The following is a 15,362-nucleotide window of genomic DNA, read 5'->3' as shown; positions in this document are numbered from 1 at the left end:
CCAGATTCTGCTTAAGGAGCTGCACCACCTCCCCGATCATAGGTTTTCAGGCTCAAGTGGATTAGAGCCAGGAAGTGCTTCTCCCAGAGGACATGGGGACTTGGGCTATGTCAGGATAGCCAGGGGTGGGTCCATCACTCCCTCTTTGTTGCAGCCTTCAGAGTCCTTCCATGATAGCCTCCCAAGTAATTGTGTCTGGCTTAGGTTGCCCCTCCTCTGTGAGTGGTACCAGTCTCTGGCTAACCAACCATGCATTGGGGGATGGGGGGTGAAGCAGAAGCAGCATTTGCTACCAGAGACAAGCTTTGTCTCCTTAGTGGCTCACATTCCAGAGGTTGCTCACTCAGCCTTAGCCATGGCAGGGGGGGCAGTTACAACTCCTGAAACCAGGCAGAGCAGGGTTCCCAACATTTATTGATAAGACATTTTCTGAAGAATTTGTCTGCAAGCATTCTTATATTACTCAGAAGCTCTGGACAAATCTGAATGCTCCCCATTGATTAGGGAAGGATGTTATACAGTGTCTCAGTACATTTTCACTTTTAATGGGAGGATCAAATAAGAAACTAAATTATTTCAGAAAAAATGGAGTATGTTTCATTAGGTGAGAAGCAGTTCAGGCTGCAAAAGATGCCACTTGGCTCTGGACTCACACTTGGATTTGGATTCTGCCAAGCTGTATGACTTTGAACAAGTTAAATAACATTCCTATTCCTCGGTTTCCTCATCTGTCAAATGCAGTACAAACTGCAGAGCAAGACAACCTGGATTCAGATTTTAGCTATACTACTGTCTTACTCCATTCCAGCTGCTACCCCAAAATATCACAGGCTGTGTAGCTTTTAAACAACAGAAATTTATTGCTCACAGTTCTGGAGACTGAAAGTCCAAGATCAAGATGCCAGCATGATCAGATGAGGGTCCTCTTTCAGGTCACAGATTTCTCCTATGTCCTCACATAACACTGGGGCTAAGGAGTTCTGTGTGATTTATTTTATAAGAGCACAAACCCCACTCATGAGGATGCTACCCTCATTACCTAATCACCTGCCAAAGGCCCCTCCTACTAATTCCATTACCTTTGGGAGTTAGGATTTCAACATATGGATTTGGAGGGACATGAACATCTATGTCATACATGGCAACTTGCCACTATGTCTATGAAAATGATCAAGCTCTCTCACTTCTCCTCACCTCTACTTCCCCATCTATAAACTGAAGATACAAATAGTGCCTAACTTTTAGAATTGTTATAAGGATTAAATCAGTGAATCAATTAATATGTATAAAGTACACAGTATACTATCTGACAAAGTATAAGTGCTACATGTGTTCTTAAATAATTTTTTAATTATGACAGTGTTTCAGAAAATAGCACACACTTACTGTAAGTATTCATTAGGACCTAACATCTGTTAATGCTATATACCTTACTCATTGTAAACTTTACCATTTTCTATCTTAAGTCTTTTATTTTTACTTTTCTCAATATCTCAGTAGCCTACTTTCCTGTGCTTTCCCTTCACTTCCAGATTTTCAAGTTAAAATGATTTTGAATTTAAAATCTCAGTTCATGCAGTCTCATCGGGACAAAGATTTCATCAAACAGAAGGCAAAGAAATTGCTCACTGTTCCAGTTTCTTAATAATACTGAATACAGTCAAGGGCTTTAACTGTGCTTCATGAACAAGCTTTTAAGAGCTCAACAAAGTAGAGTGAGTCATTTTATAAATGCATAGTAAGCTCTTCAAAGGTTCAGGTGTATCACCAAGAAAGTCTCACCAGACTTGAAGCTCCACAGAAAGAAATATCAAGTTATTCAAACAGGATTGTTTCTTTTTCTCTTCCCAATGTTCAGAAAGATTATTGCCCTTCAATATGTTATTGTAGCCAAAAACTTTTTTAGGCAGAAATTCTTGGGAGGTCTAGAGATTATAGGAAAGACAGAACCATTCTGGTTCACTGCACTCCTATGTAAAGTTATAGAGGCTTCCAAACATCTGTAAAAGCTGTACAACTTGGCTATATTATATTGTGGGAGGTTTTCCCATTAAGAAGTTTCACAATTTGTCTTTACATTTTAGTCCTCCAATCTCATCACCACAAAACTCGTATACTTATGACAAACAGGAGGAACATTATCAAAAGCATTAAAAGAGACAGTCACCCCTTCTCCTATGCCATACTGGCCTTGGAAACCCTGTTAGCCTTCTCATGAGTGTTCCATATCATGTTGCATCTAGCACCCAGGCATGAACAAAAAGCAGTGATGAGAACGACAGAACGTTTACTTGACATCTCAGAACCCGCAATATTAACTATCCCTCCCATTTCTACCAGCAGACAAGACATGTCAGAATATGGGAAAGACAAAGACTCAAGATTCCAAGACAGAGGAAGTACAATTTCTCTTTCAGTATCCTTTTTTAATAGGTAAGAAAATGAGGAAAAAAGTGTCTAATCTGTAAAAACATTTAGGTATATTTGACTTCAGAGACCCCAATATTTAAGAAATTAACTTCTTAGTTAAGCCCTGCTAAACAGTTACCCAGTTTTTATTCAATTGTTAGAAGTTCTCACTTTTTTTTTCATGTTCTGTCAATTTACATTGAAACTCATACAATTACTCCAAGAAATTAGAGGGGAGTTTTTTGTTCATTTGTTTGTTTCATAGGTTTGTGTGTTTTGCTTAGGGATAAATGAATCCTAAGTGCCTAGAGCACATTCTGCCTCTGATAGACACTTAGCAAGGTGAAATAAATAAATATGTCCTACTTTGATGTTTGTGGACATAGCTATTGATGTGATTGACAAATATTCAAGAATTTGGAGATAAAGTACCTGACATATTGTAAACATAGGGATTGGACAATATTCTTTCTAACTTTCAGCAAAATTGTCTCAGAAGTGGCTCCAGGCCACACGGGTGCTGTTGGTTTTCACTGGTAGCAGGTTCTATACTCAATGGCTCACCTCACCTTCCCTTCTGAGATGCTGATTAATAGCACGTAGCAGCACATGGGTTCTGAAATCATTCTGGGGTTTGTACTCTGGCTTTACCATTCACTAACTGTGCAACCTCAAAAAGAATAATTACTTTCTCCAAGACCCAATTTTCTCATTTGTGATACAGAGATAATGGAGGTCCCTATTTTACAGTAGTATTATCAGAATTATATAAGATAATACAGAAATAGCTCCATATAGAAATCTCTTAATGAACTTCAGGTATAATTAATTTTTGTTCCCTAGGAGCTAGATTAAATGAACCCAAACATTTAACAAGGGCCCTCTACATTTGGACATCAAAATGGGAAAAAAAGTAAGGAAGATTCTTTTTTCATTTTGCCGATGTTTTCTTTATATTTACAAATGTTACCTCAGACAAGGGTTTGATCTCCAAAATATATAATGAACTCATATGATTCTACTCCAGGAAGAAAAACAACCCAATTAAAAATAAGCAAAGGACCTGAACAGACACTTCTCCAACAAGGACATACAGAGGGCCTAGAGACATATGAAAAGATGCTCAGCATCATTAGCCATTAGAGACATATACATTAAAACTACAATGAGATAGCACTTCACACCAGTCAGAATGGCCATCATAACCAAATCAACGAACAACAGGGCTGGTAAGGTTGTGGAGAAAAGGGAACCCTAGTACACTGTTAGTGGGAATGCAGACTGATGTAGCCACTGTAGAAAACGATATAGAATCTCCTCAGAAAATTAAAAATGAAACTAGCTCGCCCTATCTGCTGTGGCTCAGTGGATTGAGTGCCAGCCTGTGAACCAAAGAGTCACCAGTTCAATTCCCACTCAAGGAACATGCCTGGATTACATGCCAGGTCCCCAGTAGGGGGCACACAAGAGGCAACCACACATTGATGTTTCTTTCCCTCTCTTTCTCCATCCCTTCCCCTCTCTCTCTAAAAATAAATGAATAAAATCTTTTTTAAAAATAAAAATGGAAATGTCTTTTGATTTAGCAATTCTAGTGCTGGGATTATACCTCAAGAATCCTGAAACATGAATTCAAAAGAACCTATGCACCTCAATGTTCAGAGTAGCACAATTTACAATAACCAAGTGCTGGAAGCAACCTGAGTTCCCATCAGTAAATGAGTGGATCAGAAAAAACTATGGTATATTTACACAACAGAATATTAAGCAGCAGAAAGAAAGAAGGAGCTCCTACCCTTTGCAAAAGCATGGACGGATCTGGAGAGCATGATGCTAAGTGAAGGAAGCCAGGCAGTAAAAGACAAATACCGTATGATCTCACCTATAAGTGGAACCTAATCAACAAAACAAACAAGCAAGCAAAATATAATGAGAGACAGTGAAATTAAGAACAAACTGACAGTAACCATAGGGGAGGTGGGAAGGGATAAAGGGGGGAAAAAAAGGAGGGGTTTTCAGGAACATGTATAAAGGACACATGGACATCACCAAAGGGAAGTAGGACTGAGGGTGGGAGGTGGGGATGGGTGTGGCAGGGATATGTGGTGGGGGGGAATGAACAACAATAAAAAAATAAAGAAGATCAAGGAAGAGACACCGTCTTCTGAGGTATTATCAAATTACAATTACATTTAAAATAAGGCTATTTTTCAACATGGATGACCAAAGAAAAATAATAAAGTATGTAAATATAACTATTCCCTGGGGTGTATGTATATTTTACAAATGAAATTTTCTCACACATAACATAGCACAGAGTAATTTTAGACACAATACAATCAATTCAACACTAGTTATACAACATTGAATAAGTAGTGAATTCTTTCACTAGTTATTCTAACTAGTGACAACTTTTAATTCTTCATCTAATTTGTGCCTACATGGATTATCAATTGTATTCTCTTCAGGGGGTTGCACATTTGCATGTTTTACAATCTCTCCCTCAGAAGTATTCTGCCATACCTGGGATTGTTTTATTACTTTAATGATGTGTCTTTAATTTTAGTTCAAGCATCAAATGTCACCATTTCAGTTACTTCAGTATTTTGTCATCTTGTGTTCTTTATTTAAAGCTGAAAGGATATCAGATATTGAAACAAATTTTGATACAACTACCTCTAAACAAGGAGTGATTCTTGGAGAAGTGTCCGGTAATTTGCCAAATTAAAGCCTGAATTACATTCCTTGGTTGCTCAATCTCTCCTCTCTCACCTCCCTCACTAATGTCTGAGTACAGCATCTCTTTGTGCTTTTACCACCACCGCCGCCAATGCTATTTAGGAAGCATTACCATTTTCCAGGCAGTAAACAAAAGGTTTGTGCACACCACTTCATTTATTGTGGAAAGAGAATTTGTTATTTGGCTGAGGATTTCACTTGTCCATAAATATAGAAGCTAGAATTTTAAGTTACATTGAATGATTCTAAAGACCATGCTTTTAACCTTCATTAATTATATTAAGACAATATTCCAAAAACTTCTGCCAAACAAAAGTCTATCTAGTTTTGTATAATTAAAAATTACAAGTTAATATTTCACTTACAAAATTTCAGAGGTTTTGTAATAAGCCTGAAGAAACAATTTATGTTCCTTATTTAAGAGGAAGATAGTGTTAAATTCAGTGATTTTTCTGCTATTGACTCCCTCCCCCTAGAGAATATCAACAAAATAATACTATTTAATCAACTGGAATGTGTAAAATTTACATCTTTTACACAGCAACCTTGAATATCATTATTTGTTTTGGAGCTGTATGTAATCTAATTATAACAAAACTTAAAGCAATATGAAATTCACACTAAACATTGAAATTTACAATACTATTAATTTTAGAAGAACCAAATTTCACTGTTTTCATTCTAGCTCTTAACATTTCTTCTATCTACAGCAGTAATTCTAAACATCTGAGATGATCAGAAACCCCATTAAGTGGGAGGCTTTGGATCCTCTTTAAAAACACACAGAAACAAACACATATGTATGAATTCATACCACAGTGTTTTATATAGTTTTAGGGAGGGTTGAAAATAATCCCTTTTCTGGATCATTTTCAATGAGTTTGAACTGATAGAAAATGGCAATATCTAGATATACTGCATATCCCAGTTGTCTATGCAAAAGGCAAATGTCATCTGGTTGTAGAATTTAGAGTTTAACCATACATGTTGCTCATTATATAAAAAATACCTGACTTGCAAGCATAAAGTACAAGAATATAACCTTATCAACAAGATTACTCCAGAAACCAAGTGTCAAATAAGCAAAATCACCATGTTACCTCTCAGAAAATATAGCTTCATTATCTTTGTAACTCCCAAACTGGGCATGTAAAAGGTCATTTCAAACAAAAAATGCTCTTACTTTCCCTGAGGAAAAAGATGAGAACATAGGAAACATTTTCCTGTGCACTTTTAAAAAATGACTCCATCTACCCATTTACAGAAGGATGTCCATTCCTAACACCATCAGTTGTCAGACTTGTAAGAGAGATACGTATCAAGGCTATGCTGATATGCATTATGTTTATGCAGAAACACATACTTAAATATTTAAGTCCTAGGTCAAAGGAAAATTTCACAGAACTCCAATGTTATCTCACTTTTCATACTTTCTGGGTGGTTTCACACAGCTTAAACAGTTGCTTATGCTAAAGCTACTGTTACACTTACAACAACAAAAAAGTATTTTAAAGGACCACTAGTACAGATGTGTTTAACCTTTTACCTCTCATGTCTAAATTCACATCATTTCCAGTTCTCTTAGTTAGTTTCCATTAGTTTAATTTACCAAAAGCTGATTTAAGTGAAGAGATGATTAAACTAATCCAGGCTGAAAGAAGGTGATCTCATTATAAATCACAGAGTCTCATTCTCACAGAGAACAATCTAAAAGTGGTGAGCATTTAGATAATTTTAAAATAATTATATACTTAGAGGATGTAATGTAAAGTTGATTATCTGACTGTGGTCATCAACAGTGAACAAATTATTAGATTATTAATATGCTAACATTTCTTTTCCTAACTTGAAGTTCTGTTTAAGTATTTCTATTGATAAACATTATTCTATCACTGGGGTACTTAAAAACTTGGCCATTATCTTTGGAGAAAGCAAAAAGAGGAAAGCAGGCAAATGGGAAGTAAACATAAGAACGATTTCTCATGTTGACAGATTCTCCTAATGTACCAATGAAGATCTAAAAGCAGTAACCATCAATTAAATAAACAAATAGTGTAGCTTAAAACATAACTCTCAGCACAGGTCAAATTTTCCCCAAATTTTGATAATAGTAGATTTTAGCCTAGAAAGGTTTATAATTATTATTTATCAGCTTTAGAAATAACCATTACTTATGTGCATAAATAGCTACATTAAAAGTCCATATGTTTTGCCAACATATACACAATATGTTATTATTTGTGAAACTATCGTGCTGGAGGCTGCCTTTGTCTTACCATTCCTGATTGCTGAATGTCAGTTGTCTGCATGAAACTCATTTTCAAATCATCTTTATATCACATTGTATAAGGCTTCAGTCTCTTCAGAGTATCTCAGTGGATCCTTACACATAAAAATTCCATGAATTTTACTTTCTTCTATTAATTTTACTTACTCTCAAATAATCTGAGACCCTTCATTGCTTCCTGTTACTGAGTTAATTCTTGACATAGATGTGGTATAGTTTTCTCTATTAAGTAGCCTTCTGGATATAACATCGTGCTATGAGTGCTCACCTTGTATTTCAAATATTGCCAGAAGTCCTTATGATGAAAAATAAAGAGCGCATCAATGTTTTATGAAACTGAGTATACAGATATGGGGGAGAGTTCATAAAATTTTGCAAGTTTAAATCCACTGTATTTGGGGATGATTGTACATGGTGACTTTGACATAAGGTGTTTAGAAGAGATTATTGGCCTAAGATAAAAGCAGATACACATGACAGAAATTGAGATTGGTGGCAGAGTGTACAACTGAAGATATTACCAATTAAATCAGTTCATCTGGAGAAAGTAGCAAGAAACAGACCTTGGGAATCGGTATGTATGTTCCTCCTGTCCCTGAGCATCAGAAATACATTTGTAATGTCTTATTAGGGACGAATTTTTCTGCAATGCCTAACTTTCACCCACTTAAAGAGCAGCTACCACATCATCAGTATTGTAAGAATGTCACCTAGTTTATTTATTTCCTACCAGAATCTACTTTATTCAAGGTGAAAATTTGAAAGCAAGTTGGACAAGTCCATATAGAATGGCAGGGTATCTTCCTACCCCATGCCACCATTGGAGTGTCCTTATCCACACTTCAGTTATGCTATAAAATAGGCCAAGAACATGACAAGTAGATCCAGACATGTTTCTCAGAGAGTCCCTATAGTGCCACCACAAACAAGGACTCACTTCACATTTACTGATGTTTGGAAAACATAAGACTCTTTGGAAGGCCAAACCCTTCTGAAAATATGAGGAGCCACAAAGCAATGTTATCTGGCTGAAAGAACTTTAAGGGGCTCCTGGTATAAGATTATAGAAAAGCTGGAACTTCAAACTGGAGCTAGAGCTCTGAAGATATAGGGGCCTTCTTTGCCAGAAATGACTGATTATAAAGCTAAAATAATCTCCAGAAATGAACAAATAGAAATTCTTCTCCTATCATGTGAAGACAAATCTAGAAATTCTAAAAATCTACAGAAGAAAACCAAGTGGGGAATAAAATCAGAAAATTCACAGTGGAAACCAACTGCACTAGGGCAGTGATTTGGGCCTTCAACTTCCTGTAAGGATAAGAACATCACACCCCCCATGACCTGGAACTTGAGCTGTGGAGTGGTATTCTCCATACGACAAGTAAGATTTATCAGTCTTCTGGAAAAGGTAAGGGCATAAGGCACAACCAACACAGGAATGAGTGCTGATGCTCACAGTGAAGAGCCTTAAAGGTGCTGAGTGCTCATGATGCTGCTAGCCTGGCAGCAGATCCCTCATCCCTTGGCAAAATGGCAACAGGAGGAAGTACAGCACTGAGCACATGCAAGGCTAGTGAGACAATTGGATGGGGGCAGCCCTGCTATCCCTTTCTGGTACCTGATTGGGAGTGAGACTAGGAAAAGGCAGGCACATGTGCCCTAGAGGTCAGAATGGGACAGGGAAGGTGCTGGATTGAGAAACATGTCAGTCTGGGGGCAGGGACAGGGAGGAAGGCAAGAAAAGATTGGTTGGGGGTAGCAGATCCTCCCAGAGCAGGCGGAAGTTTGTGTTGAAAAAACTTGGTTTGGCCCCTAAGAGAAAACAAATATAAATCCAAGGGAGGGAAGGGATGGCTCTCTTGCCTGCCTTGCAGACAAACTGGTCAGTGTTTGCAGGACCTGCTGGCCCTGGAAGCCACATAGCCAATGGTGGTGCCAGCCCCACATGCATGTTTGAGGAGTGAGCCTGAGGCCTACGTGACCACTCAGCAGTCACCTGTGGTTCCCAAGGGGCAGCACTTTGAATGGGAGAAGGAACTCTGGACACTGCCTTTGGTCTGGCTGAGAATGGCTGGCTTTTCCTCTAGGTTTCTATGAGAGGATGGACTTTGAGACAAGAGTCTACCATTCTCCCAGATTGTGTGGCATTGGAATAAATACCTCTTCCATTTCTCAATGACTCCTGCCTTCATAATTTGCCTTTGGTGACAACAGGCAGCTGAACCCCCACTTTGGTTGGGTAACACTCATAGGAGCTGATTGGTACAAGGCAGCAGATCCAGCAGGAAGAAATTGGATGAAGGGAACAGAAAAGGGACTAAATGCCACAGGGATAATTTGTGTTTGCTCTGATGCATCTTAATTTGCACAAATATAAAAATTTTTACTTTTTCATATTATTCTTGTTCCCTAGCAGAGCCCATCTACTCTCACAGTTTTGAGTACACACTGCATGCTGAAGACTCTCTACACCTGTTCTACGTCTGATTCCCTAAGTTCTTTATCCAGCTGGCCAACATTGACAGGTGGCTTTCTCGGTCATAACAAACTTAGTACTTCTGTGACTGATCTCTTCATGTGTTATTCCTCTCACCCTGCCCATTTCTAAATGCTCCTTAACATCAATTTGGGGTCTCCAAGGAGCTGACACCACCTCGGGACTAGAAATGTAAGAGCTTTATAGGGAGACACCCCTATAAAGGAAGGATGGAGATGGCATAGGCTAGTAGATCTTTTAGACCACAGAGCAGGTCTGACGCTATGAGAGAAGAGTGTAGAGGAAGAATTGGATAGGAGGAGCCTCATACTGTAATGCAGTTAAAAAACATTTTGTCCAAATCAACAGTTCTTGAGCAAAAATAATCAGTGGAAGAGTTCCACACTTGAAAGGAATGACCTAGATCTAGTCCTAACACGGTGATCAGGCATTAGCTGCTAGGGGGTCATGAATCCCCTGCCAGGCCAGGTGCAAAGGTACTATAGTTGTAGCTCTCCATCACCATGGAACCTGTAAAAGGTTCTCTGGAAAGGGCATCAGTTTGATGCATCTCCATTGCTCTCACACTCCTAATTTTCTCCCTCAGTTTATAGCACTGCCACCCTTCCAATTTACTCAAATTAGGAACCAGTCACTCTCAATTCCTTTCTCTCTTTGTGCCTCCTAGATCCATTAAATTTGCTTTTAAGCATTTCTTGAATCCATCTTCACTTCTCTACCCCCTACTTCAATTGTCCCTGCTCAAGTCCCCTAATCCCTTTCTGTCTGCACTACTGCTACAGATTCTAACTTCTGCATTCATTTTAGTCCCCTCAAATCCACCCTACACATAGGACTACCAGAGGGACCTATATAGTTAAAATAAAACTGTTCTGTATCTCCCATTTCCAACATTAAAAAAATCATGCAAATTCTTACCAGGATATATCAAATCCCCAAAACCTATGACTCCTGGTTTTCTCTCCAACATTGTCTCTGTTTCTTACTCTATAATCCAGACATGTTACATGCTATTTTGCACCTCCATGTCCTTGTTCTCATTTTCCTTTCTCTGCCTAGCATTTCTTTCTCATCTCTTCATGTCAAGCTCACTCCTATGAATGTTAATTTCTTAAGGTTCAACTCAAGCACAATCTAATCTAGGAAAACTTCTTTGACCATACTGGGTCATATGTAAACTCTCTGGTTCACATAAACACATGTGCTTTCTAGATTAATTATAATTATTTGCTTTTCAAGCCTCCAAAATTTCTCTTTTTTTCAAGGCACTTGCTCATCTTTGAGCAAAAACTTCAAGGTTTTTTATTCATTCATGTGCTCACCACACTTAAGAAAGTACCAGTCTGTAAGTACTCAATAAATATGGTTAAATAACTTATGAAAAGTAAAAATAAAACATATTCTACCCCAAACTACTGACCAATTCTGTGTCAAGTACCAAATTTTTTACCTCCTTTAATTGTTTCAACAACGACTAGAAAATTAATGCTCAGTGAGGTAAAATAAGGTTCTGAGATTTAACCAGTCATTTCATTCCATAGGCTCTTTGCCATGATGCCCCCTTTCATAGCCCAGTTTAATTCTCAAGGGTAAGTTCCATGGTATAGTGAACTCTAAATGCACTCAAAGACACAATGTGCCTTACTGTAAAAAGCGAGAATTAGTTCGACTTGGATTTGCCACTTACTAGCTGTGAGCATTATGTAAATTATAAAATTTATAATATTCAGTTGTTTTTCTATAAAAATATTTTTAAAAGGTATACCAGTACCTACTTAACAGGTATCTCTGTAAGGACCACAGAGAACAAATATATACCACTTAACATGATATCTGGTAAAGATTAAGCATTTAATAAATAGTTGGGAATGGTAGACTGGATTATTTTATCCAGACACATCAGAGCTACTAACAGTCAGAGAAATGGCCCACCACACCATGTTCCTGCTCTGTCTCACCCTCAGAAAGAAGTGGTAACCAAGGACTACAGTCAACAAATGGTGATAGCCTGTCCAGACTGCAAGGAGTGGGCTGAGTGGGGAAATAGAAGGAGGGATGGAGCTAGGCCATAGGCATGGAACCTGGGAGCAGCTTCTGCACCGAGCCATGTTCACCCAGGTACAGAAGGTGTGGCATGCAACTAGAATATCTTTGCAAACCACCCAGGGCCATGGCAAGGACATTGAGTTTCATAGCACTTCCATGTTGAACTGAGCACAGGCTCTCCCACAGTGGGCAAGATAATTCCTTACACTGACCATGTACAAGAATAGCAAGATTATTGGATGAAAAAAAAAAAAGACCTCTTACCACTTTCTAGAATCAGATTGCAGGTGGGGCTGGGGGGAGGCAGGCACATGCACAATAGAAGTTAGAATAGAGACAGAAGAAACCACTTCGCCACATGATACTTGTAGGAAGTGCAGAGAAGGTGCAAGAGGGCTGCCTGGGCTCCGATAGGCAACAGCCAGTGTTCTGGAAGGATATTTAGACCTGAGAATTGTGGGGTCTAAACACCAAAAAGCACCAGAGCTGGAAAGGAGCCCAGACAACATCAGGCTATAAATAACAGCAGGGTTTCTGTCTGCCAGGGATGGGTAGCTAGAGATGCAGAGAGCCTCTTAAAGGGGCAATGCACAAAAATTACATTTGCAAGCATTTAATCTGGGCTACAGGAGAAGGAGGGCAGAGTAGAAAAGAGACCTTGAGAAGGATCCAGGATTGGTGACTCTGGAGACAAAACTGAAGAAACAGCCACCAGGATCCTGTACTGAGTCATTCTGCATACTGTAGAAGCCATTCTTCTGAGACAAAGCACTCATCTTCAAGTGGCATCAGCCTGAGGGAAAGCAATAGCCTCACCTAAAGGAATTACTCTGTTCAACCCTGTAAAGATTAAGCAAGGCTGCTGATTACAGCATGATTAGTTTAACAACTAAGGTGGAAAATGCAAATAAACAGCCAATATGGGAAGACAAAGACATAGACCCCAGATAAAGAACAAGAGAATTCTATAGAAGAAAAAAAACATATAGCAGACAGGACTCTACTCCAGGAAGAAAAACAATCCAATTAAAAAATGGGCAAAGAACCTGAACAGACACTTCTCCAAGGAGGACAAGGGGCCCAGAGACAAGTGAAAGGACCCTCACTAGTAATTAGAGACATGCAAATTAAAGCCACAATGTGATACCACTCCACACCAGTCAGAATGGCCACCATAACCAAGTCAACAAACAACAGTGTTGGTAAGGTTGTGGAGAAAAGGGAACCCTAGTACGCTGTTGGTGGGAATACAGACTCATGCAGCCACTGTAGAAAACAATATGGAATTTCCTCAAAATACTAAAAATGGAATTGCCTTTTGACCAACAATTTCATTGCTGGGACTATACCTTAAGAAACCCAAAACCCTAATTCAAAAGAAACTATGCACCCCAATGTTCATAGCGGCATTTTTTAATATATCCAAGTGCTGGAAGCAACCTAAATGCCCATCAGTAAATGAATGTTTCAAAAAACTGTGGTACATTCACACGATGGAATACTATGCAGCACAAAGAAAGAAGGAGCTCCTACCCTTTGTGACAGCATAGCTGGAACTGGAGAGCATTAGCTAAGTGAAATAAGCCAGGTGGTGAAAGACAAATACCATACAATCTCACCTGTAAGTGGAACCTAATCAACAAGAGAAAGCAGCAAGCAAAATATAACCAGAGACATTGAAATAAAGAACAAACTGACAGTTACAAGAGGGGAGGTTGAAGAGGATAATGGTGGGGGAGTAACAGGAAAGGATTGTCAAGGAACATGTATAAAGGACACATGCATAAAGCCAAAGGGAAGTAGGATCAAGGGTAGAAGGTGGGGATAGCTGGGGGAGTGGTGGAGGGAAATGGAAACAACTGTAGTTGAGAAACAATAAAAATAAATAAATAAAAGGGAAAAAAAGAAAAAGGACCCAAATAAATAAAATCAGAAATGGAAGAGAAGAAATAACAACTAACACCAAGGACATGTAAAGGATTGTAAAAAAAAAATATGAACAACTATATGCCAGCAACTGGACAACCTGGATGAAATGGAAAATTCCTAATAACATACAATCTTCCAAGCCTAAATCAGGAGGAATCAGAAAATCTGAGTAGACAGATTACACCTAGTGAAAATGAAGTAGTAATTAAGAAACTCAAAAAAAACAAAAATCTTGGACTTTGCCAGGGAATTTTACCAAATACTCCAAGAAGAATTAACACCTCTGCTTCTCGAACCATTTCAAAAAATTCAAGAGGAGGGAAGACTATCCACTTATTTTACACAGCTAGCATTATCTTAATGCCAAACCCAGACAAAGATATTACAAAGAAAATTACAGGCCAATATCCCTGGTAAATATATCCTCAACAAAGTATTAACAAACTGAACATAGAAATGTATCAAAAAGATAATACACATGATCAAGTGGGATTATTCTGGGAATGAAAAGTTGGTACAACATTTGCAAATAAATAAATATGATTCACCACATAAACAAATGAGGGCTGAAAACCACATGATCATATCAGTAGATTAGACTCAGAAAAAGCATTTGATAAAATTCAGCACCCAATTATGGTAAAGACTCTCAGAAAAGTAGGAATAGAGGGAACATCCCTAAACATAATAAAAGCCATACATGACAAGCCAGCATTATACTCAGTGAACAAAAAAATTGTAAGTGCCCCCCTTAAGAACAGGAACAAAATGGGGATATCCACTTTTACCTCTCTTATGTAACATAATACTGGAGGTCCTAAGAACAGCAATCAAACAATAAGAAGAAATAAAAAGACATCCAAATTAGAAAGGAAGAAGTAATACTTTCATTATTTGCAGATGACATAATACTGGAGTTAGAGATCCTCAAAGAGTCCACCAAGAAACTACTAGAACTGATTAATAAATTCAGCAAAGTAGCAGGATGCAAGGTTAATATTTAGAAATCAGTTGCATTTTTATATGCCAATAATGAACCAACAGAAAGGGAAATTAAGAAAACAATCCCATTTACAATTGCTTCAAAAAAGAATAAAATACCTAGGAATAAAGCTAACCAAGGATGTAAAAGACCTGTACTTGAAAATTTTAAGACACTGAAAAAAGAAATTAAAGGTACAAATAATTGGAAGCACAGTCTATGTTCATGGATAGGAAGAATTAATATCATTAAAATGTCCATACTACCCAAAGCAATCTATAGATTCAATGCAATTCCTTTCAAGATTCCAATGATGTATTTTACAGAACTAAAAGAAACATTTCAAAATTTTTTATGGAACCACAAAAGGCCCCATATGGCAACAGAGATCCTGAGAAAGAACAACATTGCTAACAACATCACAGTAGCTAATGTGAAACTATACTGTAAGGCCATAGCAATCAAAACAG

The sequence above is a fragment of the Artibeus jamaicensis genome, unplaced genomic scaffold (assembly GCF_021234435.1).
Source record: "Artibeus jamaicensis isolate MK-2021 breed Jamaican fruit bat unplaced genomic scaffold, CSHL_Jam_final contig_760, whole genome shotgun sequence".
Taxonomy (NCBI): Eukaryota; Metazoa; Chordata; class Mammalia; order Chiroptera; family Phyllostomidae; genus Artibeus; species Artibeus jamaicensis.
This window is presented reverse-complemented; position numbering follows the sequence as displayed.